The 27,217-nt window shown below is 43.0% G+C and overlaps 1 protein-coding gene across 2 annotated transcripts in view; it reads left to right on the top strand.

The window, feature by feature from the left end:
- The first annotated feature begins 3,407 nt into the window (after positions 1–3,407).
- Positions 3,408–27,217, top strand: part of LOC132384647 (GTP-binding protein Rheb-like) — a 48,974-nt gene continuing 25,164 nt past the window's right edge. For both annotated transcript variants that reach the window (XM_059955970.1, XM_059955969.1), the window contains exon 1: positions 3,408–3,683. The gene's annotated coding sequence lies outside the window, so the exon portion shown is untranslated. The remainder of the gene's footprint in view (positions 3,684–27,217) is intronic.

Below are 27,217 nucleotides of genomic sequence, written 5' to 3'. Positions count from 1 at the left end.
ATGAACTTAGTTGTTATGCACCAGCAGTACATTGCAATACATAATAATAAAAACTGTAAATTACAGTAAAAAGTATGTATATATTAAAAAAAGATACATTAAATAAGTAGTTCAAAAAGAGAGTAAAAATGTAGTGAGGTTCATGGGTTCAATGTTGATTCAGAAATCATATGGCAGAGCTATTCCTGAATCACCGAGTGTGTTCCTTCAGGCTCCTATACCTCCTCCCTGATGGTAATAATGAGAAGAGGGCATGACCTCGGTGATGAGGGCCCTTAATGATGGATGCCGCCTTTTTGAGGCATCGCTCTTTGAAGGTGTTCTGGATGCTGGGGAGCCTAGTGCTCGTGATGGAGCTGGGCAGAGTTTACAACTTTCTGTAGCTTTTTTTGATCCTGGGCAGTGCCCTCCTCCCCCTTTACCGATGGTGATTCAACCAGTTAGAATGTTCTCCACGGTACATCTGTAGAAATTTGCAAGTGTCTTTGGTGACAGACCAAGTCTCCTCAAACTCCTAATGAAATGCAGTCACTATTGTGTCTTCTTTGTAACTGCATTGATGTGTTAGGCCCAGCATTGATCCTTAGTGATATTGACACCCTAGAACTTTCCACTTCTGATCCCTCGATGAAGACTGGCGTGTGTTCCCTTGGGCTTTTCCTTCCTGAAAGCCAAAATCAATTCTTTGGTCTTACTGAAGTTGAGTGCAAGGTTGTTGCTATGACACCACTCAACCAGCTAACATAGAAACATAGAAAACCTACAGTACAATACAGGCCCTTCAGCCCACAAAGTTGTGCCGAACATGTCTCTACTTTAGAAATTACTAGGTTTATCCATAGCCCTCTATTTTTCTAAGCTCCATGTACCTATCCAAAAGTCTTAAAAGACCCTATCATATCCGCCTCCACCACCGTTGTCGGCAGCCATTCCACGCCCATCACAGCTCTTGTACATCTTGCTCTTGTACATCTTCTCATCATTGATATTCTGCCAACAATAGTTGTATCGTTAGCAAATTTATAGATGGTATTTGAGCTGTGCCTAGCCACACAGTCATGGATATAGAGAGAGTAGAGCAGTGGGCTAAGCACACACCCCTGAGGTGCGCCAGTGTTGATTATCAGTGAGGTAGAGATATTATTTCCAATAACAATGTTATTTTCAATGAATGAAAGAAGAGATTGTTCTGCAATTCTGAATCTGAATCTGCTCCTTTGGCATCCTCACTGGCCACAGGTCTAGTACCGGATGATGTTATTCCTTTGTCCAAGGTGGCAGATGGAGTTTCATCTGGAAAAGTGTGAAGTGATTCACTTTGGAAGTTCGAACTTGAAGGCAGAGTACAGGGTTAATGGCAGGACCCTTAACACTGTGGAGGATCAGAGGGATGTTGGGGTCCACATCCATAGAATCAGAATCAGGTTTATTATCACCGGCATGTGATGTGAAATTTGTTAACTTAGCAGCAGCAGTTCAATGCAATACATAATCTAGCAGAGAGAAAAAATAATAATAATAATAAATAAAATAAAACATAATAATAAATAAACAAGTAAATCAATTATGTATATTGAATAGATTTTTTAAATGTTGAAAAACAAAAATAATGTATATTTAAAAAAAAGTGAGGTAGTGTCCAAGGGTTCAATGTCCATTTAGGAATCGGATGGCAGAGGGGAAGAAGCTGTTCCTGAATCACTGAGTGTGTGCCTTCAGGCTTCTGTACCTCCTACCTGATGGTAACAGTGAGAAAAGGGCATGCCCTGGGTGCTGGAGGTCCTTAATGATGGACACTGCCTTTCTGAGACACCACTCCCTGAAGATGGAACACACACAAAATGCTGGTAGAACACAGCAGGCCAGGCAGCATCTATAGGAAGAAACGCTTTCGACGTTTCGGGCTGAGACCTTTCGTCAGGACTAACTGAAAGAAAAGATAGTAGGAGATTTGAAAGGGGGGGGGGACAGGGAAATACAAAATGATAGGGGAAGACCAGAGGGGGTGGGGTGAAGCTGAGAGCTGGAAAGGTGATTGGCAAAAGTGATACGGAGCTGAAGAAGGGAAAGGATCATGGGACGGGAGGCCTAGGGAGATAGAAAGGGGGAGGGGAGCACCAGAGGGAGATTGAGAACAGGCAGAGTGATGGGCAGAGAGAGGGAAAAAAAAGGAGGGGGGGAATAAATAAATCAGGATGGGGTAAGAAGGAGAGGAGGGGCATTAAGGGAAGTTAGAGAAGTCAATGTTCATGCCATCAGGTTGGAGGCTACCCAGCTGGTATATAAGGTTTTGTTCCTCCAACGTGAGTGTGCTGCGTTCCACCAGCATTTTGTGTGTGTTGCTTGAGTTTCCAGCATCTGCAGATTTGCTCGTGTTTGCTCCCTAAAGATGTCCTGGATGCTTTGTAGGCTAGTACCCAAGATGGAGCTGACTAGATTTACAACCTTCTGCAGCTTCTTTCGGTCCAATGCAGTAGCCCCTCCATACCAGACAGTGATGCAGCCTGTCAGAATGCTCTCCACAGTACAACTCCTCAGAAGTTCCCTGTGCAAGTTGATAGCATGGGTAAGAAGGCGTATGGTGTGTTGGCCTTCATTTTTTGGGGGGATTGAGTTCAATAGCCGTAGTTCAATATAAAACTCTGGCCAGACCACACTTGGAGTATTGTGTTCTGTTCTGGTGGTCACCTCATTATAGGAAGGGTGTGGAAGCTTTAGAGAGGGTGCAAAGGAGATTTATCAGAATGCTGCCTGGAATAGAGAGCATGTCTTATGAGGAAAGGTTGAGCAAGCTAGGGCTTTTCCCTTTGGAGCAAAGGAGGATGAGAGATGACTTCATCAAAGTGTATCAGACGATAAGAGGCATCGATAGAGTGGACAGCCAGCGCCTTTTTCCCAGGGCAGAAATGGCTAATATGGAAGTAATGGCTGTGTAAAGCACATTGTCAATGGTAGTGATAGAGGTAGATACATTAGGGACACTTAAGAGACTGTTAGTGAGGCACGTGGATGGCAGAAAAATTGAAAGCTATGCATGAAAGATTAGATTGATCTCAGAGAAGGATAAAAGGTTGGTAAACATTATGGGCTGGAGAGCCTGTACTTTGCTGTATTGTTCTATGTTCTATAATTTCCTGGGACACAGTCTGTGATGAGTTTAATTTGTGACATGATAAATGCAAAATTTTAAAAAGGTTTGAAAAGAGCAGGTGACTTGGATCTGTGATTTCCTGAGGTGTCCATCTCTCGGTGTTTGCCTTTGTCAAATCTGCTTTAGTTGCAGCTGAACGGAGAAAGACAGATTGCAATGATTAGTCAACAGCTCAATTAATGTTAGACCGTGTGACCTCAGGAGGAGAACTGGACGGACTTTGATCTTTTTCTGTCTGCTGATCTTTATGTTCCTATTTCTCTGACTGGACATTACTAAGAGCTTATTTTTTGCTCTTATTCAAGACCAGATATCTCAACAGTTCACTTTCTGACATGGGTCATTACTACACAACCTTAAGCAACAAGGTTTTCCTTTCCTTCCTCACCAAGTGACACAAAGATAACTTTGGCTGTGATAACAAACTTGTACAGACCAGATATCGAACCTGTGATCTCCCTGGTTTGTGTGCAAGTACAGTGTTTGTCAACCGGATCATCAGATCTGCTTTTCAAAGGCTTCCTTTTTTAAGGTAATGTGAAATTTATAAGCTTTCTTGCATTTAAGACCAGCAAGTTCAGATTTATTCATTTATTTAGAGATACAGTGTGGATCACGCCCTTCCATCCATTAACCAACCGATTTAACCCTATTGCAATTACAGGACAATTTACAATGGCAAAATAACCTATTAACCAGTAAGTCTTTGGACAGTTGAAGGAAACCAGAGCACCCAGAGGAAACACACAAATGGGAAGGAACGTACAATCTTGCTTACAGAGGATGCCAGAATTGAACTCCAATGCCTGAGTTAAGATAGCGTTGCACTAACCACTACACTATCATGGTGGCCATGATGGTTTGTACTGTGACCTCTGGCCTTAGCATACCCAGATTCAGAACCCTCTAGATGTGAGTTATCTTGTCATCATGTTAGACATTATTTAAGGACAGGAGAACATATGGTGGAGATACAAATACTGTCCCTGGAGACAAAGACAGAGCCTTCTATTTATTGTGGACTGAGTATTCTTCCCACCATTGTGCATCCCTCCCTATTACCAAAAAGGGCTGGTAACTAGCAAACAAAGTTGAGAGTGGCAGCTTTAACAATTGTTTGCCTGTTGTCCTGGAATTTGCCCTGTAACGTAAACAGGGCAGATTCCATAGTGGTGGGACCCTTGGGGTGTATTACAGCAATATAAAAGCAGCATTAGGAACCGTGACCTTGTCCTGACCTCAACCTCACCCAGTCATTTTTGACTGAGATATTACTAAAGTTGCCACTTTCATGCTTTGAGAGTGATTTTCATGGTAAAATTGTTACATTGCATAGAAATAATGAGTCATTTGTAAATGTTTAAAGTGAATTTTGAGAATTCCATTGACTATGTGAATTGAACTCCCCACAAACACAGAAAATGATTGTGAATTTCCTCTCTACTTTAAAGTCCTGTGAAGTATTTTCTGTAAGTCTGTAAAATATTCTTGTTTTGATGGTAGTAGCGCTGAGAGCAATGTCTGAGGAACTGGTTTAAGGGAGCTACTGACCTCCAGAGTGCGATGAATTTATTTCACAGTTACAAATTAACTGATAAAACCATTAATATCCTTTGAGTACCTCTGCTTTTTCTCCTCTTGGCTTGCCCCTCAACTGTCCTTTCTGATTCAGTTTTTTTTATTTATCACATGCACATTGAAACATACAGTGAAATGTATTGTTTGCATTAACAACCAGCACACCCAAGTGGCAGCCCACAAGTATCACCACATAGCATGCCCACAATAAAATCACTTCTGACTATGGTACACCCTCATAAGGTGCTTTCCCTGAGAACTCATCAGTTCCATACAGACAGTCAGTAACAATAGACTAGTTGGCATCAAAAGTTTAAAAAATCCGATGGTTATAATGCAGACAGTGTTGGCATGGCCAGCGTGCATTGCCCATCCCTAATTACCCTTGACAATGAGGTGGTGAATTGTCTTCTTGAACTTCCTTCTGGTGAAGTATTGTTGGGAAGGAAGTTCTAGGAATTAGACAATGAAGGATTAGCAACATATTTCCAATTCAGAATTATTTGAAAGTGGTGGCGGTCCTTGTCCTTGGTGAGAGACATTGTAGTAGGCTTGGGAGGCGTAGCTGGAGTAGCCGCAATCTAACTGAGCGGTCAAATCTGTTCAGGGACATATTAATGAATCCTCCTCCTCGTCCTAAACTTAGTTGAATAATAGCATTGAATTCTGTGAATTCTGCAGCCACGGAGCAACCACTCCCCGCTGAACATCGACAGCTCCTTGGTAGAGATCGATAAGAACATCAAATTTCTCGGTGTTCACCTGGCGGAGAATCTCACCTGGTCCCTCAACACCAGCTCCATAGCAAAGAAAGCATCTCCAACACCATCACACTGAGCACGGGGGCCCCCCAGAGCTGTGTGCTCAGTCCACTGCTGTTCACTCTGCTGACCCACGACTGTGCTGCAACACACAGCTCGAACCACATCATCAAGTTCATCGATGAGACGACCATGGTGGGTCTCATCAGCAAGAACGACGAGTCAGCTTACAGAGAGGAGGTGCAGCAGCTAACGGACCGATGCAGAGCCAACAACCTGTCTTTGAATGTGAACAAAACAAAAGAGATGGTTGTTGACTTCAGGAGGGCATGGAGCGACCACTCCCCACTGAACATCGACGGCTCCTTGGTAGAGATCGATAAGAACATCAAATTTCTCGGTGTTCACCTGGCGGAGAATCTCACCTGGTCCCTCAACACCAGCTCCATAGCAAAGAAAGCATCTCCAACACCATCACACTGAGCACGGGGGCCCCCCAGGGCTGTGTGCTCAGTCCACTGCTGTTCACTCTGCTGACCCACGACTGTGCTGCAACACACAGCTCGAACCACATCATCAAGTTCATCGATGAGACGACCATGGTGGGTCTCATCAGCAAGAACGACGAGTCAGCATACAGAGAGGAGGTGCAGCAGCTAACGGACTGGTGCAGAGCCAACAACCTGTCTCTGAATGTGAACAAAACAAAAGAGATGGTTGTTGACTTCAGGAGGGCATGGAGCGACCACTCCCCACTGAACATCGACGGCTCCTCAGTAGAGATCGTAAAGAGCACCAAATTTCTTGGTGTTCACCTGACGGAGAATCTCACCTGGTCCCTCAACACCAGCTCCATAGCAAAGAAAGTCCTGCAGCGTCTCTACTTTCTGCGAAGGCCGAGGAAAGTCCATCTCCCACCCCCCCATCCTCATCACATTCCACAGGGGTTGTATTGAGAGAATCCTGAGCAGCTGCATCACTGCCTGGTTCGGAAGTTGCACCATCTCGGATCACAAGACCCTGCAGCGGATAGTGAGGTCAGCTGAGAAGATCATCGGGGTCCCTCTTCCTGCCATCACGGACATTTACACTACATGCTGCATCCACAAAGGAAACAGCATTATGAAGGACTCCATGCACCCCTCATACAAACTCTTCTCCCTCCTGCCGTCTGGGAAAAGGCTCCGAAGCATTCGGGCTCTCACAACCAGACTGTGTAACAGTTTCTTTCCCCAAGTTATCAGACTGCTCAATAGCCGAAAGCCTGGACTGATACCTTGCCCTATTGTCCTGTTTATTATTTATTGTAATGCCTGCACTGTTTTTGTGCACTTTACACAGTCCTGGGTAGGTCTGTAGTCTAGTGTAGCTTTCTCTGTTGTTTTTTTTACGTAGTTCAGTCTAGTTTTTGTACTGTGTCATGTAACACCATAGTCCTGAAAAATGTCTCGTTTTTACTGTGTGCTGTACCAGCAGTTATGGTTGAAATGACAATAAAAGTGACTTGACTTGACTTGACATTCCATCCACCCTGCTGTGGAGGGGATGAACATTAAAATGGTGAGTGGGTGCCAATCAAGCAGCTGCTTTGGCCTGGTTGGTGTTGAGCCTCTTGCTGCACTCACCCAGGTATGTGGAGAGAAAGTGCTCCACTACAGGCCTTTCATCCTTTGTACATGGAGGGAAGGCAGTTGTGAATGGAATTGAACATGGTGCAGTCATTAACAAACCTCCTCAGATTATAGATCAAGCAGCTGAAGATGGTTGGACTCAGGACATTACCCTGTGGCATCCCTGCAATGATTTCTTGGGGCTGAAACGAGAAATCCTCTCAATCTTCACACTCCTGCTCTCTGCAACAGTCAGTGGAAATACTGTATGTTATCAAAAAAGGGGAATAAGAATGAAACAAGATTGCAACACACACAGAGAACGCTGGAGGAGCTCAGCAACATCTATAGAAAAAAGTGCACAATCCTGATGAAGGGTCTCAGCCTGAAACATTGACTGTTTGCACTTTTCCATAGACACTGCCTGACCTGCTGAGTGTGTGTTGCTTCGATTTCCAGCATATGCAAATTTTCTCTTGTTCAAAATTGCAATTGGCTGCTTCAATAACATTCCTTGATTATCAATAAAAATATCAGCAAAGTAGAATTTAAGAGAACTGTAGTCTCCTTTTGGCATCTGCCTTATTCGCTTTCCAGCCTCAGTTCCATCTAGCCCAATAGGAAAGCAAGGGCTAATAATTCTGTTTAAAAACACTAGAATCTTCCTTCTAAGCAAGCTTCATTTATAGATTGAGATGTAAGAGCAGTTTGCATGATGCATATAAATGTAATTTTACAATTTGCTGTCAGATCTCTGGAGGTTGAGTCATTTACTCAACAAGTGCTAACAACAGTAATTGTACTATGTATTTGCTGTCAAAAGGACTTCATGGGTTCACCAGCTTTGAGGACAAATTCAAAAGGCAACGCCTCAAAAAGGCTGCATCCATCATTAAGGACCCCCCCCCCCACCCCTCCTATTAACTAGGACATGCCCTCTTCTCATTGCTGTTATCAAGGAGGAGATGCAGGAGCCTGAAGACACACACTCAACATTTCAGGAAAAGCATCTTCCCCTCCGCTATCAGATTTATGATGGACAATGAACCCATGTACACAACCTCACTTTTTCCCCCCCTTTTTTGTACTACTTATTTATTTAATTTACATACAGTATTGTGCAAAAGTCTTAGACACATACAGTATATATAGCTAGGGTGCCTATGAGTTTTGCACAGTACTGTATTTGTCAACATGGAGCGGAGACCGAGTTTGTAAATCTGGCAGGAGCAAAGGATGTTGGGAATGGCGAGGACTGAGTGTCACAGGAGGGGTGTGAGACAGATAGCCGAGGAGTGCTGGGCAGGGGATGGCGTGGGTACAGACACATCCCAGCCCTGAGACACCAGGGAAATTCATTTGATTCCAAACAATTGGTTTATTGATCATTACAGAATGACTCTCTGGTGCTTCCTGCTCCCTCCCCTCTCCCTTCCCCTTTTCCTAACCATGATTCCCTCTCCCTGCCCCCTTCCCACTCTCAGTCCACAACAGAGACCCGGATCAGAATCAGGTTTATCATCACTCACATGTGTCATGAAATCTGTTTTTTGTTGCAGTAGCAGTACATAAAATTACTACAGTACTATGCACAAGTCTCAGGTACCCTAGGTTTAAGTGCCTAAAATTTTTGCACAGTAGTGTATGCATTTTCATTATGTGCTTATTTAATTTAATTATATATACTTACTGTAATTCAGTTTTCTCTCTTTTATTATATATTTCAATGTACTGCTGCCACAAAGCAACAAATCTCACAACATATGCCAGTGATATTAAACCTGAGCAACACACACAAAATGCTGCAGGAACTCAGCAGGACATGCAGCATCTATGAAAAGAGTAAACAGTCGATGTTTCGGGCCGAAACCCCTTGGGCAGGACTGGAGAAAAAAAGCTGAGGAGTAGAATTAAAAGGTTTTGGGGGGGGGGAGTGGAGAGAGAAACACAAGGTGATAGGTGAACAGAAAATACTCTGCAGATGCTGGGGTCAAAGCAAAATGCATAACATGCTAGAGGAACTCAGCAGGTTGGGCAGCATCTGTGGAAACGAGCAGTCAACGTTTCGGGCCGAGACCCTTTGTCAGGACTGAAGAGGGAGGGGGGAGGGGCCCTATAAAGAAGGTGCGGGGAGAGTGGAAGGTGCAGGTGAAAAACCAATCAGAGGAAAGGTCAAGGGGTGGGGGAGGGGATAGGCAGGAAGGGTGAAGAAGGAATGTAAGGAGAAAGCACTATGGGTAGTAGAGGAAGGCAGAATCCTGAGGGAGGTGATAGGCAGCTGGAGGAGGAGGCAGAGTGAAAGTGGGATGGGGGAAGGGAGAGGGAGGTAATTACCGGAAGTTGGAGAATTCAATGTTCATGCAAAGGTGTCTGGGAAGTCTCCAGCCCCTTGGCATGAACATTGAATTCTCCAACTTCTGGTAATTCCCTCCCTCTCCCTTCCACCATCCCACTTTCGCTCTGCCTCCTCCTCCAGCTGCCTATCACCTCCCTCATGGACATAGATGAAACCTGAAGGGGAGGAGATGAAGTTCAGAGATGGGAAGTAAATTGGTGAAATAGACAGAAGGCTATGGAAGAAAGAAAAAGGGGAGGGAGGAGCACCAGAAGGAGGCGATGGGTAGGCAGGAGATAAAGTGACAGAGGGAAAAGGGGAATTAAAATGGGGAGGAGGGGCATTACCAGAAGTTAGAGAAATCAATGTTCATGCCATCAGGTTGGAGGCTACCCAAACGGAATATAAGGTGTTGTTCCCCCAGTCTAAGTGTGGCCTCATCACGACAGTGGAGGAGGTCATGGATAGACGTGTCGGAATGGGAATGGGAAGCGGAATTAAAATGGGTGGCCACTGGGAGATCCCGCTTCTTCTGGTGGACATGCTTGGCGAAGCGGTCTCCCAATCTACGATGGGTCTCACCAATATACAGGAGGCCACACTGGGAGCACCAAACACAGTATAAACCTGATTCTGATTTAGCTTTCAATGATCACGGATGCTTCATTCTGTAATAGCAGATCAAGCATCACACACTGTCTCTTGTTGGGACTTCTATGTATTAAATAAACTTTCCTGAACACATTTGACAAACTCTATCTCACCTAGTCCTTTCATAGTATGAGAGTCACAGCCAATATGTGAAAAGTTAATATCACCTACCATCACAACCTGATGTTTCTTGCAACACTCTGCGATCTCTCCGCAAATTATTTCTTCTAAATCCTGTGGACTGCTGGGTGGTCTATAATATAATCCCATTGATGTGGTCATACCTTCCTTATTCCTCAGTTTCCCCAATAGAGCTTCACTAGATGAGCTCTCCAGTCTGTCCTGACTGAGCACTATCGTGACATTTTCCCTGACTAATAATGCCATCCCTCCCCCTTTAATGCCTCCCACTCTATCATGCCTAAAACAACAAAACCCCGGAATATTGAGCTGCCAGTGCTGCTCCTCCTGCAACCAAGTTTTGCTAATGGCTACAATATCATAATTCCATGTGCTGATCCATGTCTGAGCTCATCTGTCTTTCCTACGATATTTAATCAAATATAGGCAGCTCAGGACACTCGTCACATCGTGTTCAACCTTTTGATTCCTGACTTTGTCTGAGGTCTTAACAATATCTATCTCCACAATCTCTTCTCCATCTGTTCTGGCATTCTGGTTCCCATCCCCCTGCAACTCTAGTTTAAACACCTCCCCCCACCCCAACCCATGCGGTACTAGCAAACCTTCCCACTAGGATATTAGTATATTAGTTCCCTTCCAGTTTAGGCCAAAACCACCACTTCTGTACAGGTCCCACCTTCCCTGAAAGAGAGTCCAATGATCCAAAACTCTGACACCCTCCCTCCAAAACCAACTCCTTTGACATGTGTTAAACTGTATGATCTTCCTGTTTCTGAGCACGTGGCACGGGTAGAAATCCTGAGGTCACAACTCTGGAAATCCTGCCCTTTAACTTAGCAGCTAACTCCCTGAACTCAGTTTGCAGAACCTCATCCATCTTCCAACCTAAGTCATTGTTACCGATGTGGACCATGACCTTTGGCTGTTTACCCTCCTGCTTAAGAACGCTGAGGACTCGATCCGAGATGTTCCTGACCCTGGCACCTGGAAGGCAACATTCTATCTAGGAACCTCGTTCTTGTCCACAGAACCTCCTTTCTGTTCCCCTAACGAATGCCTCTTCTCCCCCCTTCTGTTCTGAGTCACAGAGCCAGACTCAGTGTCAGACCCGACCTCTGTGACTTTACCTGCTTGGTCATCCCCAAAACAGTATCCCATACATGTTGCTGAGGGGGGGTACTCTGCACTAGCTGTTTAACCCCTTTCCCCTTCTAGTCTGTCACCCAACTTCCTGTGTCCTGCATCTTGGGTGTAACTACAGTACCTCTCTATATGTCCTATCTATCAACCTCTCAGTCACTGGAATGATCCAAAGTTCATCCAGTTCTAGCTCCAACTCTTTAACCTGGCGTGTTAGAAGCTGCAGCTGAATGCACTTCTTGCAGATGTAGTCGTCAAAACACTGGAGGTCTCCTTGCCTTCCCACATCCTGCAAGAGAAGCATCCCACTATCCAACCTGGCATCCCTACTGCTTTAACTATGCAATTGTAACCCCCTGGGTCGCCTCAGGCTCGCTCAGCTCGTTCTTGTCTAGGGGGAGCAGCCTTCGGCCCCGCCAAACTGGGTAATCAGCTGGTGTGGATGCTGTGTGATGTCCCCGCCTCGCCCAAAACCAGACAGTACACCATATGCGATTAAATGAGTACAATTTATAAAGGTTACTATAACTAAGTGATTAATAACGATACAGTATATATGAAGAGAAAATTAAAGAAAAGGCGCCAAACTTATCAAAGTCCAAACCACTTCGTGCACAACCGTTGGAGCTCAATTACTGAAGTCTTCTGGCCACCATTCGATCCCCTCCGAACTCCTCGACTCTCCAAACAGCTCAGGACCCTCCGAGTGGTCAACCAAGCACATCTAGCTTCATCCCCCCCCCCTCCTCGGAGAATCTCCCGGCCTCGGACCCCCCTTTGGGGTCCGATCCTCGCCCAGCTTAGAGCATTGCGTCCTCTCTCTCGACCCCCTCGCGCCGATCTGCCCAAAAGCCCATCAACAAAAGTTTACAGACTCAGAAGAAAGAACATTAATCCCCATTTGGTTTACAAAGGAATACCATTCTCGTTATCAGTAAATTAGCATTCCTGCTTGTTAACAAAAGGAAACCCTTTCCCAACAGTACAAAGAAAAAAAAAGAAACCCCCTTTACACAATTATAAAGAAAGAAACATTAAATAAACTAGGGGGAAAAAAACTCCTGACAGCTCTTCACTTTTTCTCACTCAAGCTTTTCCTTGCTGAAGTCTTGAAGAGGAAAACTATCAAAACCCCACTCTAACACTGTCCATTCTAACAAAGGCCACTCCGCTTGCACCTGTCTTGTTTTTATTTGCCCTTGCTAATTAACCCCAATCTCTCATTGGCCACTGTTCAAACACCAAAACTCCCGCAAAGTGCTGCTTTTTGAAGTACACTTGCAGACTTGTGTGAGTCACTTCTTCTCTTCTCTTGCTCACGATCTTTGATTAGATGCTGTTCAAATAGATGTAGTTTAAGTTTTAAGATTAAACATGAAGTTTAATTAATTGGATGATGGAATGCAGAATTTTTAATTTCAAACATAAACTTCATTCTTAAAAATATACACATGAAGTACAATACAATCATTTATTTAGATTAATTGTACAAAGCACCAATGGCAATTATGTAGTCTCTGAACCCTATAAATGTTAGCAGGGCTGTTATGCAGTTACAACCACTCAGTGTCCACTTACAGCAGGACCGTAGAAACATAGAAAACCTACAGCACAATACAGGCCCTAGGCCCACAAAGCTGTGCCAAACATGTACTTACTTTAGAAATTACCTAGGGTTACCCACAGCCCTCTATTTTTCGAAGCTCCATGTACCTATCCAGGAGTCTCTTAAAAGACTCTATCATATCCGCCTCCACCACCGTTGCCGGCAGCCCATTCCATGCACTCGCCACTCTCTGCGTAAAAAACTTACCCCTGACATCTCTGTATCTAGATCCAAGCACCTTAAAACTGTGTCCTTTCATATTAGCCATAATCTTTATTCAGACTGTAGTCTGCAGTCCTTCCCATTGAAGACTCTGCATTGGCTTCATGGAGCTTCAGTGTATCCCTCAGCATGTTTTCCTGCATATTGGAATATGCCACTTGGTAGCATTCCATTATGGACACTTACTTATATGGGAAGAGCAACAAGCTTTGGGCAGACTAAAGTGTGTCTTTCACTAAGTTGACGACCTTCCAGCAGCACCTGATGTCTGTCTCTGCGTGTAACCCCAGGAACAGCCCAGGATCAGAGAGAGCTGCTCTGAATGAAACCTGATGAAAACCTTTGCTTTATTTTCCAGACCTTCTTTGCAAATGAACAGTCCACAAATAGATGGGCAATTTTTTTTAACAAAATATACTTTATTCAAAAATAAAATTATGTACAATAAACCATTCAATGATTCTCAATCCTGTACAGACATTTCCACTATATTTTATACATTTCCACATTTTCAGCCACTCATGTGGCACTCTGTTGTTTCATCTTTACACACCATTGTTGAGGGGTATACTCCCCACCACCCGACCCCTCCCACTCCCATGGGAGAAGAACCCGAGACCGTGGTCCTTCCCCATCGGGCCCTTGCAGTGGCTGCACCGAGTTTGAGTGCGTCCCTCAGCACGTACTCCTGCAGCCGAGAATGTGCCAGTCGGCAGCATTCCCCCACAGACATCTCCGTGTGCTGGTAGACCATCAAGTTTTAGGCCAACCAAAGAGCGTATTTGACCGAGTTGATGATCTGCCAGCAGCACCGGATGTTGATCTCCGTGTGCATCCCAGGGAACAGCCCATAGATCAGAGCTACGCAGCTGCTGGGGATGAACCTCGACACTGTCCCTTCCATCCTCCTCCACACCTTCTCCATGAACCCGCAGTGTGCAAAGAGGTGGGTCACCGACTCTGCCTCATTGCAGTCCTCCCATGGACAGCGGGGTGTGGAGATGACGTTCCGGGCATACAGGAGGGTTCTGACTGGGAGGGTCCCACTCACTGCCAGCCTGGCGAGGTCTGGCAATGAGGCATTTTGGCAGATGAACTGGACGGTCTGCTCAGGGAACCACCCCATTGTGTCCATCACATCCTTCTCCTGCAGTGCCTGCAGGACCTTACGTGCTGACCACTGCCTGATGGCCCTGTGGTCAAAGGCGTTGACCTAGAAGAACTTCTCTACGAAGGACAGGTATGGCAGCAACGACCAGCTGACAGGGGTGTTGCGCGGGAAAGGGGCCAGACCCATCCTTCATAGCCAGGGCAACAGGTAGAACCTGGGCACATAATGGTACTTAGTGCTCACATACCTGGGATCCACACACAACCTGATGCAGCCACACACGAAGCTGGCCATCAGGGTGAGGGAACAATGGGCAATTGTTTCAGATCAATTAATTCACGGGTTCTTTGAGGTCGTTCCATTCAACAAGCTGGGTGGTTAGGAGCAACTGCAGCACTTTGAGGCGAGCACAGATAGGGAAATTAGAAGCAATGAATTTTGCTGACAAAAAGTGGAAAGGTTCTGCAATGCATTTTGCACTACTCATTAATTCTGGTCCAAAATCAACATCAAATGGAAATTGGGCATTGCCAATTCATGCTCGTTCTTTATTTGAATTAGCAAATGGACAAAAACTGGCCTCTCGAGAGTACTGAGTGCGATGGAATCAATAAATTAACTTAATGAGTGAGATATTTAGCCACAGAAGATCAATGTTAGTTGGTTCGAAGGTGGTAAACAACAGCAACAGCAGAACATCGAAAAGAATGACTTCTATTATCTACAGCACTTTTCACAGTCTCAGGAGATAGCAAGCATTTACAGTTTATGACTTACTTTGGAATTGTGGTCACTGATGTTCATACACTTTCAATAGATTGCAAAATGAAAAATATGACATAAAGAAAAAGAAGAGGGAGAAATCAGAGTAGTCAGGTGGAACTTAAACTTGGTTTTCAGCAAAGTCAGGATTCATGGAGCTCCAATAAATGTGCCTAAAACCAAGAAACTGGTGAATAGGATCACTAACAAGAGAAAATCTGCAGATGCTGGAAATCTGAGCAACACACACAAAATGCTGGAGGAACTGCTGAAGGGTTTTGGCCCGAAGCATCGATCATACTCTTTTCCTAGATGCTGCCTGGTCTGCTGAGTTCCTCCAGCATTTTGTGTGTGCTGGTTGAATAGGATAACTGCAAAAATTGGAAAATGTGTAGATCACATTAAGTTGTGATTCTTTTATATTCCTTCTGATACTGAGGGAGAGAGGAATATATAAGGCACTCTCACATTTAATTGCAGTTATCGTTATACAATCATGATCAGGCAGTGCAGCCATGTTAGGATTTTCACATGCAAGTCATAAAGCATTAAGCTTTATGGGCAAGAGTGCAGACCAGATTTATGAGGATGTTGCTGGAACTTGGGGGGACTGAGATATTGAGAAAGGTTAAGCAGGTTGGCTTTATTCACTGGAGTGTGAGAGAAAGAGGAGTGATCTGAAAGAGGTGTATAAGATTATGAAGAGCATAGCTAGGGTAAATGCTTGGTCATTTTCCCTGGATTAAGGAATCAAGAACTAGAGGGGGAGACAGGAGAGATTTAATAACAACCTGAAGGGCAAAACTTTTACCCAGAGGGTAGTCAGTATAAGGAATGACCTGCCAGAAGGAGTGGTTGAGGTGGGTACATTAGTAACATTTAAAAAGTAATATGACAGGTATATGGAAAGAAAATGCAGGCAAACTAGTTTAGATGGGAACCTTGGTCAGCATGGACCAGTTGAGTGAAAATGCCTGTTTCCATGGCATATGACTCCATGACTTAGGCTATGTCCACATTAGACCGGATAATTTTGAAAACGCTGGTTTCGTGTAAAAACGATAGGCATCCACACCAAGCGTTTTTGAAAATACCTCCGTCCACATTAAAATGGGTATTTGGGTGAATCTCCTCCTACTGGGCATGCGCAGGACACATCTACAGAAAACAAGCGACATGTTTGGTGTCAAATCTCGCAGTGAAAGCACACGTTTGTGCAGCTACAGACAAGAAAAGCTTAAAAGGAAATTGCCAAACAACGGACAGCTGTTGGCTCTCGCGCAGGAGGACTTAAAACTGAAAAAAAAAACAAATACTGGAGCGTATGGAGGCAACCAACAGGGAGTTCATGGACAGTATGACCCGGCTGACGACGAACATTGAAAAACTGACTAACTCTGTTGCATTAATAAAGCACCTTGTTAAATGTATAAAACAAGTCTGCATCAGTGTTATCTTGTATTTCCACACAATGTTACATTAGGCTATTACTCATCTATTGTCAGAGAAGTACTTTCATAAATAGGTAAACCACCTTCATACGAGCAAGGACAGAAAACAGGGCAAAGTGAGTATACTTATTTATTCAGTAAGTTATGGGTCAAAGTATTTGGTGAGTACATTTCTAACTCTTCTGGCTTCAGTCTCATTGCCGTCTGTTCTGAAATTGTTAGGTTGTGTGGGGGGTTGCGTTCAAGAAAACAATGAAATACCGCCATCTGTTCCGGCACGTCATGACAGCATTTTTAGATTTCTCCGGTTACCCTGTCCACACTACTCTGCCCAAGCAGCATTTCCAAATTTACACACTCGAGGGTGTTTTAGAAAAGCTCCATTTTCAGGGGAGGAAAATGCCGTTTCAGTGTGGACGGAAGGTCAAAACGAAGAGAAAAAGCTTCGGTTATGGATTTATCTGGTTTAGTGTGGACGTAGCATTAATGATATTTCAATAATGTATGGAGAATAGCGAGACAATGCTGTCTGATGGTTTGATAAGTTAATTCAATGAGCATAAGAGAGGAGAAACTTTTCAAATTCAATACACAGACAGGATAACTGGGCTATGCTCCTTCTCTCAATTCAGCACCCCTGATGAGGAAAAAAATTGCATATAGTTAACACGTTTTAAATTTCTTTCAGAATGCACAAAAGTAGTTTGCAGTGAATTAAGTACATTATGTAGATAAATGCTAGGCAAAGACAGAATCTGGTTTGGCTTTCACACCACTGATGGTTGCTCATTTTGCTCCCAAATTTGCAGATATTTGCACACTGTAGTGGGCCATATTACATTTAATGAGTTGGAGTAAGGGAAGGAGATAAGAGAGCCTAGTTACAGGACAACAATCTTTCCTTAAGTGTCATCAAATGAGTTAGTCATTGATTTCAGGAAAGGGGAGGCAGTGCAAATGTTCCTGTTTATGTCAACAGTGCTGAGGTCAAAAAGATTGAGAGTTTCAAGTTCTTTGGAGTGAACATCACCGATAGCCTGCCCTGATGCAACTCATCAACCAAGAAAGCTCACCAATACCTCTACTAAAGACTAAGGGAGGCTAAAGACATTTGGCATGTACCCTTTGACCTCACCAATTTTAATCGATGTACCATAGAAAGCATCCTATCCGAATGCATCACAGCTTGGTATGGCATCTGCTCTGCCTTTGACCACAGGAAACTGCAGTGAATTGTAGACACAGAAACCAGCCCCCCCTCTATGGACTGTTTCTACCTTGGTAAACCAGCCAGCATAATCAAAGGTCCCACCCACCTGGCAAAAGCTTGAAAGCATGTACCACTAGGTTCAAGGGCAGCTTCTACCCCACTGTCATAAGACTATTTAATATTTCCCTAGTATGATAAGATGGATTCTTGACCTCAGAATCTACCTTGCACCTTACTGTTTGCCTGTCTTGCACCTTCTCTATAACTGATCTGCGTTGTTATTGTCCTCAATGCACTGCTGTAATGAATCGATATGTATAAACAGTATGCAAGACCGGTTTTTTACTCTATCTTGATACACATGACAATAATAAAGCAATTTACCACTGTCAAAGCTCTTAAGTGAAATGTGGACACTTGGCAATCTATTGGAGGACTAGTTCCCAAAATAATACTGATTAGATTTTATTATTTTGCAAGAGCAACTATTGATGAAATATAAAGAAAGTGTAACTCTTAAGTCTAAACCCAACATCCACAATCTACAAAAACATGTCTGATATCCTCATCAGATTCAACACTTTCTCGCTTTATAACTGTATTCAACCAACTCCATGTCATGTTTGACTTAATTATGGCTGAGAGGCCTTTTGTTCAAGATTCACAATTCAGAGATCCAAAGTGCATTTATTACACTGGACAACAAATTTTTTCAAAAGTGTTGCTTCCTCAGAATTTTTTTTGTTTATGATAAACTACTTGAAGATGAACACAAATGTAATTTCAGACTACTTGTATCACGTAGGAATTTGGAGAAACAACAAATTAACTTTTATTGAATATAATGTGCTTAATTGCATAATGGTGCTGATGCTTTGCAATCGTTCAACTAAGTTAAAAATATCTTGTTAATGGATTTTCATTTGTACTCAGTGTCTGAGACTTCTCACTTAAGTCTCCAACAATAATTCGCCAGCATTGATGGATTCCAGTTGCCCTAGTATCTTTTCTCCATGACTGCAATATCCTGCTAAAACCTTTCACCATGCTCATCACTAACAGCACCAAGATTTGCAGGGAAGAAGTCTAAATGGGAATGCAGAAAAAAAATGAATTTTTAGTGGCATAAAAAACACAAAATGCTGGCAGAACTCAGCAGGCCAGACAGCATCTATGGGAGGAGGTAGTGACGACATTTCGGGCCTAAACCCTTCATCAGGAGTTGTCGGAGAGAAGATCTGAGCTTCTTCAGTGTAGGCATCACTGGAAGAGGCTTCGCAGTAGTGAATTCAAAGGCAACACGAGTGAATCTGCAGATGCTAGAAATAAATAAAAAACACAAAATGCTGGCAGAACTCAGCAGGCCAGACAGCATCTATGGGAGAAGGTAGAGACGACGTTTCAGGCATTATTTCCAGCATCTGCAGATTCACTTGTGTTGCCTTTAGTGGCATACTGCATTTCATGGTTTTATATGCTTAAAGCATACTTTCAATCAGCTGCATGTAGTTTGGTGCTCTGTAGATGCCGAGAAAAATTTCAGCAACTTCCTTGAATGCCTTCCATGTGATTTTCTCCGGTCCCACTAGAAATTCTTCAAATTGCCTGGCATTGGTGACCTGTTTGATTTGTGGACCAACAAAAATGCATTCCTTAATCTTGGCATCGGTTATTCTGGGAAGCATCTGTCTCAAATATCAAAATCCTTCATAGAAATTACATCCTTACAGTCCTGAACCCAGTAATTATTACCAAAACTTGCCCTGCTATGCAGCAGCCGCGCCGCCTAAGCATGCCCAAGCATGCCTGGACAAGATAGGAAATTTTCCAGTTTACATTGCAGGCAACATTTTAACTGACTTGAATTATAAATTGAAATAATAAACATAAGTTTATTTTTAAAAAATGGTGCATGATAGGGAAATTTCATGGTGATTTTCATGATCAGTAGCCCAAAGTTCATAAGATACACCTAAAAGTATTCAGGAAGCAAAATCTTTGTTGTCCAGTGTATGTATCCCGTATACAACCACAGACAGCCAAGAAACAAAGGAAACCATTGCTCCGTTCAAGAACAACGTCTAACACCTCCCCACGTGCAGAAGAAACAAACTGTGCAAACTCCAACAAAAAAGAGAGCAAAAATCACGATATAAAACACAAAATTGAAAGGTATATTTCAGTTTAGCTCACCCAGTTCAAAGTCACCCAAACTAGCAACAAAAAAACGAGAAACCAGATACACATCATAACGTGAACTACAAAAGTCTAATCCACAAACCGCATCAATTAAACCTTGCCCAATACCCAGAAATAAAACCCCGGCACCATTCTTTCACAGCATTGTGGGAGAGAGAGACAGACCATCACACAGAGACACCTTCCTCCACCAGCAGTAAGCAAGAGGCTGGTAGATGGTGCTGGACACCCACTCACCTTCCACTCTCGCCTCTATGATTTCAATTTTCCACGATTGCTTTGATTGGTGAGATTGGCGAGAAATGGAGTCAATTATGGGCTTACGCCCCATCTCCAGGCTTCTTAGCCTCAAGGCCGCACATTTCACTCAAAGCCTCACGCAACCCTCTTGGAGACAGTAAAGTGCCAGATTGCTCAATTGGCCCAAAAATACACAACCAAAATGAAAATCACAGGTTCCAACAGTAGCAGAACTACTTTTAAAAGAAAAAGAAGAAGGAAAAGAAGTGAATTAAATAGTTTTGTGAACTGTCTGGAGGTAAACAAAGATGCTGCTAGTGAACAATGCAAGCAAGGGTGACATCCTTGACATCCTCCTCCTTCAGATTCAAGATTCAAAGCACATTATTATCAATTACCAGTTTTTCTCAAAATTTTATAATGCAATGATAAACTCTTTTCAACACAATGGACTGGAAATTTCCCAAGATCTTGAAGAAGCATGCATTTGACTCCAGGTTATAGCAGATCATTTGCAGAGTTAAGGAAGTGATATTTTTATGAGTTTATGTGATGTGAGTTTATGTGAGTTTATGAATGAGTACTGCTGAGGACAAAAGGAGCCTACAAAAGTTAAATGAGTGGGTGAAGACCTGGTAAATAAATTGGAAAAATATGAAGCTGTTCATTTTACAAGAAGAAAAACATGATCTAAATGGTGAGAGGTTACTGAGTTCTAAGACACAGATGGGATCTGTGTGTACTAGTGCATGATCTGTGCAAGGCTGGCATACAGGTAATTAGGAAAGCTAACAGAATGTTATTTATTCTTGTAACGGAAATGAATACAAAGGTAATGAGGCAATCACTGTTTAATCCACTCTAGTATCTCCATCAACAAGGCCCAAAGATATCAGTGTCAGCAGAAACATTACCAACAGATCAATGTTGAAGTTATTAACGATTGCACAAAGTATATTTTCTCAGACAGTACCTGATGGACTAAGGCTTTATCCACACTACACTGGATAGATCTGTAACTGAAGCTTTTACTCTTCGTTTTTACCCTTTGTCCACACTAAAACGGTTTTTTCGTCCCCCGAAACTGGAGATTTTCAGAAACGCTCTCCAGGGTGTGTAATTTTGAAAACGCCGCTTGGCCAGAGCAGTGTGGACGGGGTAACCGGAGAAATCTGAAAACGCTGTCATGACGTGCCAGAACAGAATGTGACGGCAGCGTGCCACTTCATTGTTTTCTTGAACGCAACCTAACAATTTCAGAACAGACGGCAATGAGACTGAAGCCAGAAGAGTTAGAAATGTACTCACCAAATACTTTGACCCATAACTTACTGGATAAATAAGTATACTCACTTTGCCCTGTTTTCTGTCCTTGCTGTTATGAAGGTGGTTTACCTATTTCTACAAGTATTTCTCTGACAATAGACGTGTAACAGCCTAATGTAACATTGTATGGAATAATACTGAAGATAATACTGATGCAGACATGTTTTATACATTTAACAAGGGGCTTTATTAATGCAACAGAGTTCATCAGTTTTTCAATGCTCGTCGTCAGCCGAGTCATACTGTCCGTGAACTCCCTGTCAGTTGCCTCCATACGCTCCAGTATTTTTTTTACTTTTAAGTCCTCCTGCGTGAGAGCCAACAGCTGTCTGTCATTTAAGTTTTTCTAGTCTGTAACTGCACAAACGCGCACCAAGTCTTTCACAGCGAGATTCGACACCAAACATGTCGCTTGTTTTCGGTAGATGTGTCCTGCGCATGCGCAGGAGGAGGAGATTTGCCAAAATATCTGTTTCAATGTGGACAGAGATATTTTTTAAAACACATAGTGTGGATGCCTGTTGTTTTTACGCAAAACCGGCGTTTTCAAAATTATCCAGTCTAATGTGGAGATAGTCTCAAATTAATATTTCTGTTCTGGCACGTCATGACAGCGTTTTCAGATTTCTCCGGTTACCCCGTCCACACTGCTCTGGCCAAGCAGCGTTTTCAAAATTACACACCCTGGAGAGCGTTTCTGAAAATCTCCAGTTTCAGGGGACGAAAACGCTGTTTTAGTGTGGATGATGGGTAAAAACGAAGAGAAAAAGCTTTGGTTACAGATTTATCCAGTGTAGTGTAGATGTAGCCTCAGCCTACAGGAGCTGCAGAGTGTCCATATTGTACGGGCTGCCCTGATGTCCTGATTCTTCGCCTCTCTATTAGTAAAACCAGAACTAGTTTAGTGAAAATGACCAGGAGATCACAGAGCTAATTATTGGTACATGTATTGGCTTGTTATTGTCCCATGTACTGAGATAGAGTGAAAAGCTTTTGTTTTGCTTGCCACCCTGACTGATCATGCCTTGCATAATTACACTGAGGTAGTACAAAGAAAACAGAATGCAGAATATGGTGTTGAAGCTACAGAGAAAGTGCAGTACAGTTTTGACTGCAAACACAAGGTGTTTCTGCATTGGAAGGTCTATTGTTCCTCAATGGAAAAGAGGTAGATCTACAGGCACTTGAAAGAGTCCAGGACAAAACTGGGATGGAGAGAGTACAGCAAAGTGAGCAACTCACTGACAGCCTTGATATTTTCCAATTCCGTCAAGGCCATATGAGGCTCAAATATCCAAAGCCCCATCCCACTGAGAGGAAAACACGATGATGGAGATGGAAAGAGAGGTAGTAATGCCCAGTGTAAGAAACACTTCAAAGACTTAGCCAACTGCAACTCTGTCCTTGATGTAGCACACTTGACTCCCCCCAAGAGCCTATTTAATTCAGCTTTGCCACTGCTCCTGACCAACAAGAAATCAAAAAGGCAGTTTCCCAGCTTAAAGATAATAAGGCCTCAGCTGTAGCAGCATCCCCATTGAAATCTTATAACTCGGCACTGCAGAGATAGAGTCAAAAATCCGCAATCTCATCATCAACCTCTGGGAAGAGAAGGACACACCAGGGAACTGAAATGCTGTAGCCGTGATAGAGTTCAAATGTGGTAACCACAAAGGGGTTCTCCTCACCAGGATCCTCCTTAATTGCTTTTTTCCAGTGGCCAGAGTTTCCCACTGAATCACAGTTAGTGACATGGTGGATATAATCTTCACTGCCCAACTCTGTGAGAAATACAAGGAGCTGCAACAAATCAGAATCAAGTTTATTATCACTGACGTATGTTGCAAAAGTTGTTCGTTTGTGGAGGCAATACAGTGCAAGACAATAAAAATTAATAAATAGCGCAAAAGGGAAATAATGAGGTTGTGTTCATGGGTTTATGGACTGTTCAGAAATCTGATGGCAGAAGGGAAGAAGCTTTTTCTAAAACCTTGAGTGTGAATCTTCAGGATCCTGTACCTCCTCCATGCCGGTAGTAAAGAAAAGAGGGCTAGTCCTGGATGGAGAAGGTCCTTGAATGATGATTTCCACCATCTTGAGGTACTGCCTTTTAAAGATTTCCTTGATGGTAAGGAGAGTTGTGCACATGATTGATTTGGCTGAGTCTACCACTCCTAGCAGCTTCTTTCAATCCATAATGGATTTCTTCAACTTCACTAAAGCCTTTAACTCCATCAAATCTGCTCCTTAGAAAAACTGCTCTCCATTTAATGCTCACTCCATGCAAACTATGTCCTAAGCAACAGGTCTACAACAGTGCCATTTCCAGTGGAGGCCAATGCCCACCAAGACTGTAACATTGTCGTAACACTTTTCTCCATCTTTCTTGCCACAGTACAGCACTTCACTCCAGTTGCTCTGAAGTTAACCTTCAGAGCTAATGGAAAGCTGTTCAACCTACAGCAACTACACTCCAGAAGATCACCCAAACCTTGGTCATTGAGCTGCAGATTCCAGACAATGTACATGGAGGATAGGCAGCATACCATCATTGACCTGTTTATTGAAGTAATGAAATTAAATCTTCCACTTAGCAGCTGCCCCACTCCACAATACCACTCTCTGACAATAACATGGCAAGACGCTGGAAATGTAGACCACTTCATAGGAGCCACCTCTCAATAAAGGCAGACATTGATGATCAAATTCAACACCTTCAGTACACAAGTGCAGACTGGTTGACTAAGGAAAAGAGTATTAGGTGGCTGACCTGAGACCTATCACGAAACTCACAGCCTACTCTGCAGCAGTGATTCCTGTCCTCCCTGTATGGACTATCTATACTGGTGTTGAATTAGGGCCCAGACTGTTGTTTTTATTGTTTTCTGTAGTTTCTTTGTCTGCAAAGCTGAAGTGTTATTCAGTCAGCAACACACACATACATGAAGAGTCTCAGCTCAAAACCTCAACTGTTTATTCTCCTCTACAGATGCTGCGTGCCTTGCTGAATTCCTCCAGCATGTTGTGTGCATTGCTCAAAATTTCCAACACCTGCAGAATCTCTTGTGTTTGGATACCTGCTCAACTGGTTTCTTATCTAAAAACCAGCCCAAACCATTTTGAACGAAGAGAAGCAAACCGTGTGCTCACGCACCTTTGTTACAGTCAGACATGATATCAGCAGATCAGGATTTAAGCCAGTCACAATTACAGCCAGGTGCAGCCACCTACAGTCTTTTTTTTATTTAGACAGACTGTGCAGAATAAATAGGTCCTTCCGGCCCTTTGGGCCACACTGCCCAGCAACTCCTGATTTAACCCCAGCCTAATAACGGGACAATTTACAATGACCAATTAACCTACTGACCAATACGTCTTTGGACTGTGGGGAAAAAACTGGAGCACCTGGAGGAAACCCACTTGGTTCTCTGGGAGAACGTACAAACTTTTTACAGACAGCACCTGAATTGAACTCTGAAACACCCCAAGTTGTTATCATGACATTGACAATTTATTTCCCTCCATAGATGATGCCTGGTCTGTTGAGTCCCTCTGCATTTTGTGTGTGTTGAGCAGCATCAGGGTCCTTTCTCAAGGCAACACCCTCAGCACTGATGTCCTGGCTACACACTATCAGCTCTGTTGGGCACGCCACATTGTTTAAGTATCCAACGTCAGACTCCTAAACCAAACACTCTATTCTGACTTCTATCACATGTCAAGATCACCAGTGGACAGAGGAAAACATTTAAGGATGTGTTCAAAATCTCTGTGAAGAAATGCAATGTTCCTTAGTCTCCAGGTAGATAGGTGGATTTGGGATAGTATTGAGAATCTTGAGTCCATGCATTGGGAGCACATAGCAGCCCTGGATAAATGTTGGAAGGAGCACATCACTTCACAAACTACCTACCTACGTATCCCAATAGGCACTTCCTGACCCACACTTTGGAGGAGTGTGCGGTTCCTGCATTAGCTACCTCAGAGCCCACAAAAACAGCATAGAGGCAAGCCTTCATCAGTCCCAAAGGGCAGCATAAGAAGAGTAAATTACTTATTGTTAAGGGAAATTAATGTAAAACATTATGGTTCAGTTATATAAGGCATTGATGAGATCACATCTGGACCACTGTGTAACATTATTGGCTTCCTTATATATGACCATAGTTCAGAGGAGGTTTACTAAGCTAATACCTGAAATAGACAGGTTGTCTTTTGAGGAAAAGTTGGAAGGTTATGCTTGTATTCACTGTAGGATTAGAAACGTAAGACTTGATTGAGACATATAAAATCCCAGAGGTCTTGAAGGACTCTTGTGGGAAATTTAATACAGAGATGAAATGATTTTTTTTTCTCCCAAAGGTTCATTGAAGCTTTCTTTCTTAAAGGATGGTGGAAACACTGTCTTTGAGCATGTTTAAGGCAGATTTAGAAAGATATTTGATAAGCCAGCAAGTGTAAAGCTACCATGGGTGGATAGTCACATCAGCCATGATCTTATTAAATGGTGGAGCAGATTTGAAGGGTACAAAGGCCAACTTCTGTTCCAGATTTGTATGTCCTATTATGAATGAGATAGAAAGAACAAAGGAGTATGACTGAGTAGGGATGTTTAACAATATGGAGGAGTGTGTAGTCTGATAGAATCTATAGAATAAATTGCTTTCACTGATAAATGGGTCTGATTCTGGAACAAGAGATTTAGGACAGAGACACAAAACTTCCTTTTGAAAGGATGCATTTAACTCTGACTAAGCGTCGTACATTGTCTTTCGCCTGTCTGTTGGCCAGACGTGTAGTCCTTCTTAGGTGGAGAGAAGCTGCCCCACCCACCCATGCTCAATGGCTCAGAGACATTATGTCCTGCTTAGACCTTGAAAAGATTCATTATTCACTTCTTAATTCAGATATAAAGTTCAAAAAGGTGTGGGGACCTTTTCTTGAATGTATTCATAATTCCCGTTTAGATTAAGGGTGCATCCCTCGTTTTGTTCTTTTGCGTTTAAATCCCTTACTTCCAGCTTCTTACAGTTAAGCTTTATGGTTTTTTTAATGTGTAAACATATTATTGTTCAAATAGTAGGCAATATACCTTTTTATAAAAACAGCTCTGTGGTGATATAGTTCTGATTAACTTTTTTATACATCGTGAGGTTGGCTTGGAGTTGGGTAGTGGGAGTGTGGGGTGGTAATTAACTTTATACGATTCTACTATGGGTGCTTTTTCTTAATTGTTATGAACTGTACATTGATATTTTGTTTTGCACTGTATAAACTTTTTTATTGGTTTTGTTTTGTTGCATTGTAAAAACTCGTAAAAAATTTAAAAAAGAAAGGATATGGAATGTGGAAACAGTGATAGGGCAGTGCATCAAATTAGGGATACTGCTCGTGCCTGTGGCCATCAAACTTTACAACTCCTCTCTCGGAGTGTCAAACACCCTGAGCCAATAGGCTTGTCCTGGACTTAATTTCCACTTGGCATGATTAATTTATTATTATTTAATTATTTATGGTTTTATATTGCTATATTTCTTCACTATTCTTGGTTGGTATGGCTGTAACGAAACTCTATTTCCCTCGGGATCAATAAAGTACGTCCGTCTGTCTGTCAACAACACACACAAAATGCTGTTGGAACACAGCAGGCCAGGCAGCATCTATAGGGAGAAGTGCTGTTGACATTTTGGGCTGAGACCCGAAACGTCTCGACGAAGGGT

Source organism: Hypanus sabinus, chromosome X1 (genome assembly GCF_030144855.1).
Source record: "Hypanus sabinus isolate sHypSab1 chromosome X1, sHypSab1.hap1, whole genome shotgun sequence".
Lineage (NCBI taxonomy): Eukaryota > Metazoa > Chordata > Chondrichthyes > Myliobatiformes > Dasyatidae > Hypanus > Hypanus sabinus.
Note: the sequence above shows the minus strand (reverse complement) of the source record. Positions and strands in the feature narration are given on the sequence as shown.